Source organism: Apteryx mantelli, chromosome 3, assembly GCF_036417845.1.
Source record: "Apteryx mantelli isolate bAptMan1 chromosome 3, bAptMan1.hap1, whole genome shotgun sequence".
Lineage (NCBI taxonomy): Eukaryota > Metazoa > Chordata > Aves > Apterygiformes > Apterygidae > Apteryx > Apteryx mantelli.
Window position 1 is genome coordinate 37733301 of NC_089980.1, and position 17838 is coordinate 37751138.

The following is a 17838-nucleotide window of genomic DNA, read 5'->3' on the forward strand; positions in this document are numbered from 1 at the left end:
AATTTGTGAAATGTGCAGCTATTGTTTTTAAATAATATCCATTTCGTGGCGGGGAAGTCTATTTTTCGTATTCCTCTCTTCCCTTACACCCCTTACCCCTTCAATTATGCATTATTTTGCACAAAAAAGATCTTGGTGTGTGTTACATTGCATTCTGTCTCTGTATTTCCCCCACGGTTCCCACTAGAATATTGTATTCCTTTTTCCCATCCTGTCCAAACTGTCTGTGTGGTTGCCACGTACTGTTTAACAGTTGCCACATTCCTCCTAAAAAGTGGAAGAATTTCTCCAAGCACTCAGCAAGTGATTTCAGTTTGCTCAGTACTTCCAGACTTTCCTTCCCATGTGACTGGTTTACAGATGCATTAGATGTAGTTTTGTGGTCCTTAGAATGATTAAGGTGCAGAAAATGTATACTTCCTTAAGCTCACTCACCAGCTATGTGACTAAAGGCTCAAGTGTCACATGGGTGTAATCTGGCAGAAACTCAGGCACAAAATATAAAAAGGAAAATGAAAAATCCAGATTTGGGATTAGTTTCTGTCAGGAGAGAAAAGAAATGGTTAAATAAATTAAGAGAGTGCATAAAGTCAGACTTTCAGACTCATGAAAACTACAGTTTCCCAAAGGACTTAACTCTGTCCCAGTAGTCTGTAGATTTCCACCCTTGAAGCAAACACAGAACAGCTAGGACTCAGTTCCCCAAAACAGTGCACTCCCTCTCCAAAACTCACATCTGCTCACCTTCGTGGCTGTGAGATCTGCTCACCTAGTCAGCGAGTGCACAGACCAACACAATATTCCTCTCTGAATTCAGCATGCCAGAGAGTCTAAGAATAACACTGACGGCTACATCCTCAGCTGCCAGGTCCTGCATGGGGTAGCTCCATTGACTTTGGAAGAGCTGTGCCAAACTAGCTGAGGATTTGGGCCCAAGTATGCACAGGAAATCAGATTTCATTCCTGGCACACCAGTGGACGAATGCCCTGTAGATGGGAGGGAGAAAGGAGAGGGAGAGGTTTCTCCTCCATCTCTCTGCTTTTATAAAGCTTTCCCTAGACCTTTTGAAAAATGATGTCTTCACAGCCTTTGCAGGAAGCTCAAACCTTTGTCTGACAGCTGCAGAAGCAGAGGGTCCAAAGGACTATTTTTTCCTCTCTCAGTACAGATCCAGCAACAGTAATGGCATGGCAGACACAGCTGGCTAACTTGGGTTCAAAGCCAGTATCTTTTCCCTTTTTCCAAAAACGCACACACATACTCACTGTATCTTTGGATAACAGAGAGGCTGACATCATCTCCTACCCAGTTGTATTTCCCCTTCTGTTTCAAGACCATAGAGGTATAAAACAAATCCACTATGTGAACTACTGTTGGGGAGGGGCAAGTGGGAGTTCAGATGTACCCCAAGCTGTCAAACACCTGTTTAGACAAACACCTTTAGACCTTTCACAGTCACAATAGTCAGATTTGGAGAATTTGCTTAGCCACACAGATAAATCCACATTTTCTTTTTAATGCACTGGATTGAGAATTACAATTAATGCTACTGCCATGAAGCTCTGATGAGTCCTTGAGGAAACAGATATTTGTGAGACAGATTAACTGAGGCTCTATTTTGTGATTAATTGTAAAAAAGCCACTTCAGCTGCTTTAAATCACATCTCTATGCATCCATGTGAAGCAAAAAATGTGAAAAGTGTCTGCAACATGAGTATGAATACATTTTAAGGAACAGAAGTCCTATCTTGTGATCATGTGTCTTTGGACTCTCTATTTATTAAAGAACTTTGCCTTGCTGTTATGTTTTCTGCCAAAAAAAATCACATCTCATGGCTGCTTGTAAAAGCTCCTTCTCAACAGAAATGGGGGTATCTGCCATCCTGGAGTCATGGCAGTTCAAGTAAATTTGCACCTTCTCTCCCAGACAACAAAGCAAAATTCTCATTTACAAGGAAATCTCTTGACCTGCTAAATGTATCAGGTATATTCTATACTCTTCCCTCAAATTCTGTAGGTCTTCTAACTAAAGATGGCTAGGAAGAGGAGGAAGAAGGTGAAGTGAAATATAAAGATTGCATCACATTCTCCACTGCATTACACCTTATGTACTTACATGTATTGGTGCAAGCTGAATCTAAAACATTGCCACATCCTACCAGTGGCATTTTATAATGATTATGCCCCATGCTATATTCAGGCACAGTCACTAGAAAAGAAGAACATATATCCTGAATTTTTGACTGAATTGTCTGTGGACACAGTGGAAAAGAGAGAAAGGTGAGTTCATCGTGAGGAATCTAGGCAGGGCAATAATAGCAGTCCCAAAGCTCTAGAAAAATCATGTATTTGTCCCCTAGAGCTCTCTTAGCAAGAAACAGCTTTTATTCTTCAATACACAGCAGCGGAACAAGAACTGAAGTTTGAACATGGAAATGCTCCCTATGACTCCAAGCCTGAAGCCTTGTCCTGGTGGAATCTTATGGTGCAATTTTTTATTACAAAAGACTTCGTTACATAGCTTTTGGACTTTTATTTTTTGGTGAGGAAATATGTATCAATTTCAGACTCCCTCCTTGGCACACATCTTTTGCCTTTTTCGGCTTACCATCTCAACTCCCAAGAGAGAGAGCACACTCCAGTAGCACAATATACTCATATTATTATGAGAATGGTTGAGCATCATCTTCTCCAGATGTTCATACTAAACACAGAACTTTTAAGAAATCTCACTTTGGCTAGACCAAAACCAAATAACCAGAGGAAAGGAAGTCATTGAGTAAGACAAGACAGGGGCTGGAAAGAGGAGCATGGGAAAGACCAGGAGGGGAAAAGAGGATAGAGACAAAAACACAAGGGAGAAATGCCAAAGAAGCTGGGTGTAGAGCTTAGTAGAAAAAAACACAGGCAAATCCTCTTGCCTAACAACTAACTGTAGGGCTTTAGCTGGAAGCCTTATCACCCTCTAGTTCCTATTACAGGCAATGGAAAGAGAGGAACACCTATGAAGAATGCTTCAGATATTACCCAGACTAAGTCTGGAGAGACTAACTCGCATGAGGCCTCCTGGCCATGTTTCTTTCAGCATAAGGACAGGCCACAGTGCAACACAAGAGTCCAACCAGATGTATAATAGTATGTATAGTAGCAAGATAAGCTATACTTCTCTGAAGCACCACCAGCAGGTGGTTTTGAGGTGAAATACTTAGATGTTTGGCCAAAAAGATATTGGGGTAGGGGCATGCAAAAAACTGCATTTTCCAGCCAGCTTTGTTGGTATTGTATGGGAATACATTGACTGGCGTTTTTTTAAGGTATCTGCTTCTTGTATATATAAGCCCTTCCTTTTCTGTTTTCTAATGATGACAGATACAACACCATTTAACTCCTTTCTGTTTCACTAGCATCCTCCCAGGAGCTGTAGGTGAAGACAAAAGGGGCAGAACATCTCCTGAATAAGGACTCGCTATCAAAGGCTTCAAGATATCCAGTGAATTTTTTGATTTCTTTAGAGCTCAAATTTCTGAGCTCTCAGTAGAAAATATGATGTGTCTCTTTTTTGCACATAAAGAAGCAGCCTCACTGGAACATCACTGAATTGCCACACATAGACCAAGTACAGAGCATTGATGTAAAATGCAATATGTGGTTATATTCTAAATTCCATACTTTGAGGACATGACGGTTTCTAGAACTGCTCCATGGGACCCACAGCTATGGTGTCTTGGATGACCTTGGACCCATCCCTTCACCTAATGACTGACTTTGCCACCTGTAAATGAGAACAATGGTACTACCTTGCTTTGAGATCACGGATAAAAGGTGTTATAAGAAAACAAGTATAATGGTATAATTTTAGATATTATATGGCAACCTAGAGGTGGGAAGACCTCCTGAGACCATCTAGCCTACCTTCTTCCCTGCCTTAAAGCTTGGCCCCTTTGATAGATTTTTTTTTCTGCTGCTGTGTTCACTCAGATTCTAGGAGTTCTAGAAACAGAGCTTCTCTGTGTCTCATTTAAGCTAAAAATTACTTTCTTATTTTGATTCTGATGGGGTGAATATACTTGATTTTGCAAGTTTGACCTGTCTTACTGGAGAGAGGGTTGCATAACAATTGATAATGCCTGGCACAGTAGGAAAATTTCAAAGAATCATAGGAAAACACAAGTCTACAGTGAAAAATTCCTCAGCTGAGAAAGGAATAGAAAAGTCTATACTCCTTACCCTTTTTGTGTTCTACACAGAATAATGCTTTTTCCTGCTTGGAATTTTTAGCCAAAATAAGCCACATTTTTCAAGTTGCTACATGGTGTCTCAGTTGGTCTTTCTCTTTTACCCCATTGTGATACTTTTAACACCTCTGTTAGTCTTCTAAGAATTCCCTTGAGGTTGACTACATCTTCTGTTAATATAAGGCCCACAATGGAACACAGTGTTCTTGGTAAAGTAACAGACTTGAGCTTGATCCCACTTAAAACCATTTTTTATTCATGTGATTCCAGTTATTTGAGTATGTTTCTCTCAACTATAGTGGTTTAACCAAATGAATGCTTCCAAACTGAGGTCAATAGCTGTATCTACTCCTCAGGGAGACTGGGGGGTTCAGACTGTTCTTTCTAAAGGATTGTAGCCTCTCTGGATTAAAAGACTACCCCACAGCTAAATATTTTGATTTCATATGACATCTGGCTGCTGGGGAAGCAACTGTGATACAGTCAATTCACTGTTCTGGACCCTGGCAACAAGAGTTTGTAGGTGGAGCAGATGGGCTGTGTTGGAGCAAAGAGGTTGAAAACCGCTAGCACAACAAACAGATTTTATAATTAATAGAAATGTCATAGAAAATATTGAAATGGATGTAAGGGATGTAACGGATGAGATGTAACATTTCATTTATGTTTTAATGAAACCACATTGGAGAATTTCCGTAGGATGAAAGCTTCTTCTAAATGTGCTAAAACTTTTTTTTTCCTTTTCTCTAGCAACAATAGAAGTGTTTCACAACCTGTAGAATAACCTTTCTTCTGATTTTTCACCCCATCCTATATGCCTGTCTGAGCTGTCAGAAAAGTACATAGCACAGGACTATGTTTAAGGTGTAAAGGGAAAATTCATTAGGGATGAAAAAAGGTTATACGCTACTCTGCCTTCTGTCCCTTTCCTCCCCATTCTCCTTTTAATATCAAATGTCTGTAGAGTTTTTATGAGAAGATTGGGGTTATATTACCATTAAACTTTATTATTACCTGAATTTCAGCCAAAAAATCACCAACCACAGAGTTCATAAACTGTGGTCACAGGTCCAACTTGGACTGCTCATTGCAGAACTAAAGCAAACAAGTTAAAAGGGACACAAGACATGTCGATGCATAAGGTCTCTTTATGGCTTTGTAAAGCCAAAGAAGGAATATCCTTCATGTGAAGGCAAATGTCAGCTGCTCAAAATGCCTTGCCAGTTTTGTGCATGGTAACAGATAGCACTCCCTACCAAAGGCCTTTCTTTTTTAGACCAGAAAAATGTGTTGTGTATGGGTATATATATTAACTATAGAGATGCAGATATCAGGACAGTCATAGCAACTCCTGTTGCAGACTACTTGGCCACAGATAAACAGTCACATAGTTTCTTAAAAGAGCATCATATAGCTCACATGAGCTAAAATCTCAGTAATAGCTCTCAATTTTCAACATCAAAAATAGATTTAGGCATTTTTAAGATCTATATCGATTTCACTGACAGTAAATGACTCTGATTTACTACATATATATTTAGAAATCTCTGTACACACAGTCTACTACACCAAGATTCAGGCTCAGCTACTCATACATTGTTTCTAGAAGTGATGAGTTGTAGCAACTGCCAGGATTCATCATATAAAGTCACAGATGACATTTTTGCTGTGCTTCTTACTGTCCTTAATAAGCAAGTCTTGGAATCCAAGATACCTATGATATTTGGGGGAGAAGAAATTAATACGTAAGCAGAAACTGAATTTCTACATCGATTATTTACTTTCTAAGTCTCTAAATGTTGAAACTTTTAGTTCATTTTAAATATGTTCATTCTGAAGAATGCTATTTGCAAAACAAGCACTACATTCATAGAAATCTGCAAGCAACTTCCACTCTTGAGAGCTGCATATGAAATTTGTCTTACATGAACAGAAATCTAAGAATTCCACAAAAATTTCTTTTTCAGAAAGATAATCATAGACTGAAGACCAGCGGTCTACAGTAAAGATATGCAAGAATTACAGAGGGAAAATAAAGACATCCGATTTTTCAAAGGTCAGAAAGTGCTGAAAATAGATCAGACACAATGACTTTCCATCCCTTATTTCAAGAGCAATACCTTATTTTATTAATTTCTTGTTGCTTTATTCATCTTTAAAGATCGAAGTAAGATATAAACATTAAGTAACCTTATTTTCAGTGTAGCATTTCACTGGAGGACCTTATTAACAAAAACCAACAACCAGAATAGAAATAAAAAATATTTAAAAATTTAAAATAAATTCTGTTTGTATTGCTGCAGTAATGTAGTAATTTGCTAATCTGAAATAAAACCCAGGGACATAGCTTCATCATTGAGATTTTGCCCATAAAGTCATGATATTAACCCCCCACCTTTATTTTTTGGTACATATAGGTAATGAAATAGCATATAAGGAGAAAGAAAAATTCTTTAAAAATTTGTTAACAGATATGCAAACAGCAAACACTTGCTGTACAAGTGCACTGTGCATATAAGAAACCATCTTCTCTTCTGAGAGGGCCTAGAAGTTTCTAGGAGGACATTTTACCAGAGCTTTTTAGAAATGCTTACCCAGGTTCAGAAGCTTTATAAAGTTTTATTTCTTCTTTACAAATAAAGGTGATTCCAGGCTACAGAAGGCTTTTCTATACTGTGCTGCTATGTTTTGAGCAGCTGAGTTTGTTAAAAATAGGACATCAGAGCCATTTGGTGGCTCTTGAAAGAGAGATGGTTTCCCTTTGAGCTTTGTATACTGACAGTGTAGGAATGTCATAAAAAAATTGAGGAAGAACACCTTTAAAAAATGGGGTGAAGATTCCCTTAAATCCTACACCAAGACCACTGCTTGCATGTTGATAAAGTTGTCCAGAATGAGACAAAGACATGGGATATAGCAGCTAGAAGCACTGAGAACAGTCACTTCCCTTGGGGTCTTCCATGTGCCTGAATCTGAACAGTTTGATGTTCCATTTCTGTATAAAAGCAGGTCACCTGTAATCCTGTCAAACATGCTTGTTCTCAAAAACAACAGTTTACCCTTATGCGGTGCTTTTAAAACTAAAGTATTCTAAACTAGTTTACAAACTCATTTTAGAAATGCCCCTGAAACACAAATTAAAAAAAAAAAAAAGTGAAATAAATTTCTAGAACAGTTCTGGTCTGCCCTTAAAAGAATTTAGCCAGGATTTTCCTCTATGTTTAATCATCTGGTGTTTAAAGATTTATCCTGCATACTTACTGTGGGAAAGATTCTTCATAGTATCTGGGGTCTACAGGCTCAGTTTGCTGTAAATACAAAGCAGGGTGATCAGGAGCTAAGGTTGACTCTAACTGGGAATTTTTAGCTTATTGCATTTCTTTCACAGATCATAGACATGCTAATGACTAATGATTACCTCTCATCAACATGGGATAACATCTGATTCCTAAAAAACGGTTTGTTCTTTCCAGAGTGAGCTGGAAGATGATTTCATGTGGCTCAATAAAGACTAATATTTACCACAAAGCTGCACTTTATGCAGAAATTTCTCAGTTGTTCATGGTGGACTCTCAGATACAAATATACAAGCAGAACAAAGCAAAAAAAAAAAAAAAAGGCAGCATAGCTTTTAAGAATAAAATTATTTTTCTTTGCTAAAGAAATGATCAAATGCAGGAAACACATGTGAGTGCTAAAAAAGTAATAAAAATATACCACAATTTTGTGTTATTTCATTCATATAAGCAACAGTATGCAACAGTAAGTTAAGTAGTGTAATGCTCCAAGGTTCACAATAGTTTAAGTTATATATCCTAGTAGAAGAAAGGTTACTATTCCCAGCATTGTATTATCTTTTCTTTCAGCTGTGCAAATAATTTAAAAATTAGTTTAACAGAGCTTAATTTTCTCTGTCATCTTTAAAGTGACCAATCACAACAATCTCCATATGGTTTTGAAAGTTGTTCATTACTACGTATTTGAAAGCAAAATAATTCATTTTCTATTTGAAATTTTTCAGTCAAAAGTGAATATAACTAAAATATTTGGAAATATAGCATAAACTAAAATTGACCCATTCAAACTTTGACAATGTAGCACCATTTACAAGTGCTGATATTACTGTTAGCAATGCCTTTCTGCCTACAAATTAATTGAAAATGAGAATGAATATTTGCTTTCAATTTAATATTTAGTTTACCTACTGCATAACATACCAGGATGCATTATCAGTAAGTCATCCTTCAATCCTGGACACTGGGTAACAAAAGTTTTCAGTCACTTTTCTTCTACCTGTGAAAATGATTTCAGAAGAATAATAAACATTTTATCTTGAGCATATAGAAATGTTAAAGCACATCCCCACAGTTACTGAAAGATTAAAAATTTTTTCATCTAAGAGAAATTACTTCTGACAATTAAGAAAGTGTAGAAAATTGCAATTTTTGAGTTCTATATGAAGGGAGATGGAGATGATGGAGAGTGTTTCAGTGATTTTAAAATACGAAAAGCACTTTTATAATACAGGCTGAACTTGAATGTCTTCTTGACTTCACAGTTACAGAGAATTAACAAAATGAAGGCTAATCCTTGAAATAGTGATTGGTGACCTTTGATTTGATTTTAGACACTCACAGTACATTTAAACATTAATGTTTTTGATTTTGTAACTCTTCCAAACACAGACAAACTCCATGGCCCTGCAATTCAACCTGTGATTATCCTCTTTACAGGATTTTCTGAAATTCCTGGATTTCTTTGTGAGATTAGACATTTCTTTAATCATTGTTTATGCCATTTATTGCAGGACAAAGTTAAACAATTTATTTAAAAAATGGTTTAAAATGGGTCAGCTTTTATTTAAATATATATTCAAAAACAAATCAGAAAAATTAAAATTCATATTTCAACTGTCGCAAATGATACATTCTTAGTCTGATTCAGCAATTCTAACAAAGCTGACTTTTCACAAAGTAATAAAAATACAGATGGAGGTTTGAAAAACCAATAGATATGAATCATTTGGCTCAAGAGCCGTGTACTAAGAAATTATGTAGCGTTCATCTTCAAATCTTTGTTCTCTCAGTTCCTTAACATTTGTGAAGTGATTGATGTTTGTTCCTATTCAAATAGGACAGTGGAAACCATATTTTCTTTGTGTAAATAGATTTAGGCAGACTATAGTAATATGCCACATGTTGATTAGGTTAGGAGTCAGCTTCAAATTAAAATTAACTTCAGCTGTAATTGCAAAGTTTCATGAAACAATTTCAAAAGGAAAGATATATTGAAACATATTAGAATTCACAATACCATTTAAAACAACAAAGTGGAACCTATAATAGTTCAGTAACAATTCAGTATCTAGACAGCGTTAAATGAAGGACAGCATATGTCTGTTCTTTAGTCTCTCCTATGCCCTTTCATAGGAAACTGTGAGCTAGCAGGGAATACACAGTTGCACCTCACTGTTCATCAGATCAGGCCAGAAGAATGATGCCACGCAACTCTCTAACAAATCACAATTAAGCAACACTGTTCAAAATTAGATTTTCCATGAGCAATCCACATAGTAATTTTTTTCAAGTCATGAATCTATTTACAAGAATTTAATCTGCTTGCAGATATTCCACAGGGGGAGAAAGCTGAATTCAGCGTCACAAACTATTCCTCAATGTTACTAACTAGTATACTAGAAAAATGAAGGGAAAAAAAAGGGTGATAAGAACTTTTCTGAGTCTGGGTTTTTAAGAATTCATACACTCTCTTCCTCCCCTCCCAAATCTCCCCTCCTCCCCTCCAAAAAATCCCATTAGGTATCTGTTTGACTGTGTGCAAGAATCATCAAAGCAAAAGCAATTCAAACCCTTCAAGTTTCAGGCCCAACATGTCAGCCGAAACAGAGAGAGAGAGCATCAGGTTCAAATGTGATCATTTCCCCAAATTAAGCACAGGCGAGATATGTTAGAAAGACTAGATGGTGCTGCACTCAGTTTGAGGTCATTTTCAGAAGTTACAAAATTTACCTTTCAATTTCTGTACAGCCTGAGCAGAAAAGCTTTGAAAATCAGCTCTGGTGGAAATTCTCACACTCCTTGCTCTGGTCCTCACAGGGCACCTGGGGGCACCGAAGCCCTCCCTGTCCCTGCCCACCTCCTGGACACCCCCAACCCTGCCCTGGCCCAGGGTCCCCTTTCAGCCTGGCACTGCCGCAGCGCTATGGGGCAGCAACTGATGGCCCCAGGCTGGGCTGAAATGAGGGCTAGGTCTGGGCAGGGGGAGGCCCTGGGGCAGCTGCAGGCATTTTCAGGCCTGGCAGTGCCCTCAGGGCCCTGACACAGGAATCCTGAAAAATATTTCATTATCTAAGCAGGACAGTCATATGGCCCAGGCTTTAGTCCAGAAAGAAGTAGACAGTGTTTTTCCAACAATATCACCAGTTCCTGGTCTTTTGGCCGCTTAACCTTTTTTCTGACTCAGTTCTCCAATTTATAACATGAGCATAACAATATCCACTTTAGAAGAAATTTGACACCCCTGGTCATCATGTTCTTGAAGCAGTAAATATTACTACATTGCAGAACTATGAAAGAGACCCAAAATATTATTTTATTTTATCCTAACTAGTTGCATCATTCATCAAAGATGTATTGCAGACAGAGAAGTAGGAAAAACATTTCATTGTCTTTCCTTTCTCCCTCTCACAAAATTAATAAATTTACAGGTGCTGTTGAAATGTAATTTGCATCTTTTAACCTCCATCTGTGTAATTTTCAGGAGTTATGATAACACTTCAGCAAGCTTCTACTTCCATCCCCATGGAAACTGTCATCAAACTGCCAAAAATGGGATCAAATGCTTTAAACTAATCACTGTTTCAGTGTAGGAAGGGCTTTTTTCTAGAGCTGTTTCCATGGGATCAAAAGGCATTGCTGGTTGCCTAATTGTTTAAAATCTTGTCAAGTGCACAGCAAGTGCTCAGCCTTTGCAAATGTGACTTTTTTTACCAGACTTCTAAAGTAGAATTTGTGAGCCTGATTCTTCTTCTATCCCACTGGGTGTCAGACATCAAAATCTCATGAACTCAGTAGTTTCACCAGTTTTAAACCAGCATGGAAGAAAGTCCATCATTTAACTTTCCTCCAAAGTTTGCAATGAGATGAATTATTTTCATTCCACAAGGTAGCTCAACACTGCTGCGAAAGGAAGAACTCCGCAGCCTGTACTGTGTTGTCAGCCAACGCAGGAAAGGGGCTACATGTCAGGAGAGTCAGGCTGGAATCATAATGATATAGTAGACTTGCTTTGTACCTTTCTTTTCTCACCTATGCCACCCGTATATTATCTACCCAAGCTCCAAAATAAGGAAAATTAGAATACCAGGATCTATTGTAAAGAAAGTGAGGAGTAATATCAACAGGCCATTCTTCCAGCTACTTCTAGTTCGAAAGGTATATTTTGCTATGCAATTCCTTGAACAAGTGCTCCAAGCAAATCTCAAAGTAATTTCTCAGTTTATAGTTTAGCCTTACACTAGGAAATCTCCTTTGGCGTAAAAACTATTTTTTTCATGAATCATGCCTTCTGAGTCCAATTTCTATGTTGATGTTAAAGAGCTGTATTTCAAGCCAATCATCTATTCAAATGATATACAGATGTCTATGAGGATGTATACAATTGGGTATGCCTCTGTTTTGGTCAGAGCATTAGATTCTGCAGAAATACAATCATTTAAATTGCTAAAGGGAATCATTGCTAAAGGGAATCATTAATTCAGTTAATTCAGATCATGATAGTAACCAAGCAGAGCAACATAAAGAAAAATCCAACTACACTCCAGTATTTTTCAAAGAAAATATTCTAGGGACAAATGTTAATCATAAGATTAAGTTTTATAAAGATCTAGTCATTTTGAACCTACATTCTTGCAATCAGAATTACAATAGAGCATGACACTTCTATTAAAACATTTGGTAACTTAAATAGGTCTGCAGATACACAACCAACTATATGAGACTCCCCTGCTGTAAGATTGTACCGTCTTTATTGCAAATGCACGAAAGACAATGTGATTTGAAAGTAATAAATATGTGACTAACTAAATGTCAAAAAAATCAAAGAAGATAGTTGGAGAAATCAATGTTCCTGACAGAAACCAATGGAAAATTCTGTGAGCATAACCCACTGACCACTGGATCTTTTCTGTTACCAAGCCACAGAAAACTTAAGGCATCAAGCTGCTTTGCTCAAGAAACCAAGCACGTACTCTTGGTTCTGAAGGCTCCTGGCTCAAGCCCTGCCTTTGGGCAGGACAGCAACCATCACAGCCACAGATTAAAAAGAAGGGCAAAAACTACCCTCTAAATGACTCAAGGCCTGGTTTTCCAAATGCTGGGACTCTCCTAAGAGAGAAAAGCATCCTCAGCTCCACCACTGTTACACAATTAGAGCCAGCACATTCCTGAGAGGATATAGTAATTAGGGACTAGATTTTTCATAAGTACTAAATAATCCCTTAGTGAGACCAGCTGCAATCATTAAGAAGCTGTGATTCAGCAGCTTATGGAGATGGAAAGGGGAATGAGACCAAAGTGTCTATACTGCTAAGGTTAACAAATTTTTGAAGTTGGTAGAAATGTGCTGGTTTTGTTCAACAGAGCTTTAATCTTGTTCAGGGGACAGGATCTCCTGAGGCACAGAAATGGGGTAATTGGGTGGAGAACATTGCCTGGAGCAACTTGTTTTGAGAGGTTATTGGGATTCACTGGGTTTTACATCAGGACACAATTTTCTCCTCTGGACCCCTGAATGAAACCTTTCCTTTTTTTACTTTACCTTTTTTAGTGTGTTTTAAGACCACAGGTTAGCTCTGGCGCAGGACTGGCACTACCAACACCTGAGAAGCCAAACACATTTGTAGCAGCTGATTTTGAACACAGTTTCTCCAGCATAGTTCAGCACATTCTTCTGATCCCTATGAGTAGAATTGTCAGGGCAGCAAGAAGTCAGTTAACAAAACTCCTCTAACTTTGGAAATGCTTATGCTGAGCAACAAAAATCAATTCAATTCCCCTCTGACCGCTTTATAAGTGTTATTAATATTTTCTCTTCAGCAGACTCTTAATAAGAAAGCATTGTTTAGAGCTTTTAAGAAGAAAGCAAGCCACGTTCTCTTCAAGTTGATCTTAAATGATCGATTAAATTTTTCTGGAGGTAAGTGACCACTGGCTAATCAGGCTCTTTCTCTCTTCTCTCAGGTCTTTTCTAGCTTTTCTTTCAAAGTCCTCATATCTTCATTCATCCTTCTCCCAGACTCAAACTATCATGGCTCCACCTAAAGCATTCTGTCACTTTTTTAAAACTGCTCTCTTTATGGAAAGGTCACATGACCTGAGAGAAACACGGCTACACTTCAGCTTGCCTCTGAATATTCTTTGTTTAGCTTGTAAAATGCCACACGTCCCAACTCTGATGTAAAAACTGCACAACATAAAGGAATGCACTCTTTTTGCTCTCCCCCATTGCCTCAAAAAGAAAAATAGAACAGCATTATAATCCCCTAGCCAGTACTAAAAATGAGATAAATATCATAATATTTACTCTTCTTTTTCAGTTATTCTGTACAGTTCTATGTTTCTGTGATTCTAGAAAAACTGATACTGAAGCAAATGAAACTTTTGCTCCAGGACTTAGTGTCAGAGGTTTTGCTCTTTATATTTTTTATTATTCATCTCTATCCTCTTAGCAAGAATGCTGGTATTGTTTGCAGTAGTCATTTTTCTGAGTCTCATCATTATGGGTCTTGATATTGTTTTTATTAATTAGTAATCATGATGTATCAGTGTCTTGCTCATTTGTTCCATCTAGAAGATAATTCCTGTCCTCAGATGCCATTGGTTTGAATAGGAGTCTCCTGCATACATCCAATTTTTTTTTCCTTCATGTTTGTGGGTTTTTGTTTTGTTTTAGTACTTGAAAAAAAGATGAAATTAAAAAAACACTCTGGAAAAAATAAATCGTGTGTACATAATGGTAGAAACCCCCCCTCCCAATGGGTTATTCGGGGTCACATTTCATTTTCACATCAAGAAAAAACTGGATGAATAGTGAATGGGAAAGTATCATTGTAACTGGAATCCTGCTGTTTTATGCAGGCCTGCACATCTGGAAGAAAGTGGGAAAAGAGAAACAGAAAAGTGGGAAAGGCTGGATTCATCTCACTAGACAAAACCAGGGAGTCTGGAAAGCACATGTAGTCTGGTTTCTTAAGTTACAGTGAAAGTTAGCACTCAAAAAAGAAAAAGTCCAGCAATAAGCCCTTCCTCCCCACATATCTCATGTTCAGAAATGTTCTTCTCTCTTTTAAGCTATACTTCAGTCATCTCCATGAGTTACTGTCTATGAATGTATGGCCTATTCTCCTCCTCTGCTGAACACAGTGAACACTTTATTAAGGTGGCAAAGTGATTTTTCTCCAGCCAGCCTGCTAGTTACAGATTGACAGGAACAGACCTGGTACCATACAGCAATTTAGACAGGCAGACACATTCATTCACGTGACTGATAAAATGTGTTTGTTCTGTGCTAAAGAATCTATAAATGCCTTTTCTAATACACAGCTATTGAAAAAGTCATGGAGGTTTCATTAGTGGTTAGCAACTTCGGTGCCTTATCTGAGTCACCATGGTGTCGCTCACGTGGATCTGCACCCAGCAGCCTTTACAGGTCTTAGGGACTTCAACACCCCCAGGCAGGGAAAGAGCAGAGGTATGGCTAATCTCTGTCACTGTGCAAATCACCACACAGCCTCACAGATCTGAGGGGAAACACACTGACCCAAGGATGCAGTTTTGCAGTCAGGATGAAATGCCTTCCCACTCCCACCTCTTCAAAGCATGCAGCTGCGCCATTTGTATGCTAAAGTCCAGAAGAGGGACAATGTAGGCAGTTTGCTAAATATATGCTATAGGAGTAAGCCACAAGGCTACATTAGTATTCAGAGAGAGTGTCAGGTGATGTACACTGTGAGGAAGTATCACATAACTCAAGTGCTATTATTTTTATTACCATTATTTTGTCATCTCCGTCCTATTTAGCTCCCCACTTATACATCCAAATCCATCATACAGCATAATTATATTCAATGAATGAGCTCTCAAGTTACATTACAGAAAGAAACTCATTCTTAGAAGTTTCTCAACTGAGTCGTAAGCAATTAAAACCACCTCTGAGTGCTTCATTTAATTTTCTTGAATGGGAGAAGTCTTAGAACTAGGTAAAAGTAATTTCCTTTGTGGAAGGGCCATGAATTCATATTAGGGCATATGAATAATGCATTGTTCCATTTAAAATGTCTGAAGAACAAGCATGGTCTGCTGAAAGCTGGTTTTACGGGCAGTGTAAAGCAGAGGGGACTGAATTTCTGCAAATAAGTGAAACACAAGCAATGCAGTGCTGAGGAACCCCACTGTCTCATCTGTCACACATGGGGGGCCTACAGAAGAGGGGACTTTGCCTGGTTCCAAGCACTAAGTTGGTTGGAGAGATGTTAAAAAAGTAAGTTAGGAAAACTATTCTACCTCATTCAAGGCAAGTTATTTGTGTCTCTCTGCCACTTGACCATCAAATGAGCAAAGTCCAGACATTTTCCACTGAGAATACAAATCTTCTGGAAAAAAAAAAAAAGTTTCCACAGTGTCAGTATCACCAATATAGCACATTCATTAAGTCAGTACTGCAAGATTTTATAATTAACCCTTTCTGGACCCAGACATGTTCTCAGATCTATGTTAGAACTGAGAACACATCAGGCCCATTCTGACTATATAGCTCTACCACTCCTAATGTTACTTTGTCTTTGTTGGGCTCAGTAATCCATGGGCAGTAGCTTCACCTTAAATATATGGCACAGAGAACAGGAAAAGTTGTGTAGAAGTGTGTTTAGGACAATAACTCAGTTTGGGATCTTTCCTTATTTCTGCAAAACTGTGTACTTGTTAAAAAATACAGCCATAAAAACAAAATCTTTGTTCTGAATGAATGTTTGCCCGATCAGGAATGACACTTCGACTTTTTTTTCTGCTCTGGCTAATCTCAGTGCTTTCTGCAGAAAATATAAAGTGATTCTCCATGACTTCTACTGGCTATCTGGACAAAAGGTTCTTTGTGTACTGCAGGACCAAGAGCGTTACATACAGTAAATATTTGAGCTGAAGGTGTGCTACTGATAGGTTTGTACCCACTATCATTATTTTATGTTGTTCATATTGCTGGCTTGCATCCCACCTTGTGGCACAGTAAAGTAAACGACTGCTCAGAAAGCGGCTGAGCAGGAATGGATATGCTACATAATATACAAATTGTAACAGATGATTGCCACTTTAGCCAATAAAAATCTTATTATTTTTAATAGCTGAGAGAATGTAGGTTTCGTAGACTACATAACGTATTGTAATGACTCACAGGTTATTTTTGAATTCTATAATACCATCTTTATCTCCTTCAGCTCCACCTAGAAAGGACAATATATAAAAATATAACATGACCACTTCTGCAAACAGAGGGTGAGATCCTGCCATACTTATACCAGGTTTCATCTCGCTTAAGCATTAAAAGTTGGACAACTGTTTTAAGTTAGCCAACTAGGCATTCCTAGGATTGAATGAACAACTTTGAGGGGACACCTATTACTTTGCCTCAATTTTAGAAGTAGCCAAAGCAACTGGTTCAGATCACTACAACTTTTAGACAGTTAGGCTATGTCAGATTAACTTGTTACTTACTGGTAATTGTATTTCACTGCTATGGTACTTTAATACAGTTGGAATAAGATACTATGGAGAATAAGAAAAGGAGGCAGAAGAGGAGGCCTTTGTTACAGAGGAATTTATTTCATGGTGTAGGGATAAACAAGTTAAACTTATGTTACTTCTGCCACCATTACTTGAATTAAAATCTACTTTACCCAATGAATAGCTCTATTGAGATACTGGTGGCATTAGCTGAAGAGTTAGGTAAGTAAAGCTTGCAGACCTGACAATTGATTAAATTGATATAACCTTATTCTTTTTTCAAATATCATGTGAATGTGATTTCTTCTTGCAGTCAAATGCCAAAAATAAGCCAAGGGTCTCAAAATGTTATTGTCTCACTCATCCTTTGAAAATATACCCAACCTTGTACATGGTGAAATAAAAACAGAGCCATTAGATCATTTCAAGATCCAAACAAAAAGTGTGCTTGACTTTCTAGCATGGATTTAGCCCAGAATATTCTTAATAAATATCTTGGAACACTGTCTTGCTATTTATTCCCCCCTTGCAGTTTCTGCAACATAATATAGCATTTCTAAGACTATAAAAATATTTGTGTCTTTGACCTTTGCAGATGCAAGCAAAAGGCTATTCCTCAATATTAACCCCTGAATGAGATGACGGGAACTTCCAGCTGCTGTTCCAATCTATGTTTGAAAAATAATATGCTACGTGTGGCCCATAATTCACCCTTATTCTGCAGGACTTGCCCCAGTGACTTAGCTGAACTTCCTTTGAATAAGAACCAAAGATAGTGCCCTTAGTTTAAAGGCAAGTAAACTAAACACAC

General features: G+C 37.8%; 1 long non-coding RNA gene across 1 annotated transcript; it reads right to left on the reverse strand.

The window, feature by feature from the left end:
• Positions 1-446: 446 nt before the first annotated feature.
• Positions 447-7526, reverse strand: LOC136991663 (uncharacterized). The gene is made up of 3 exons (XR_010883873.1): positions 7498-7526; positions 5832-5950; positions 447-540 (listed from the first exon to the last, which is right to left on the reverse strand). It is a non-coding gene; the product is annotated as an uncharacterized lncRNA (long non-coding RNA).
• Between the last annotated feature and the right edge of the window lie 10312 nt (positions 7527-17838).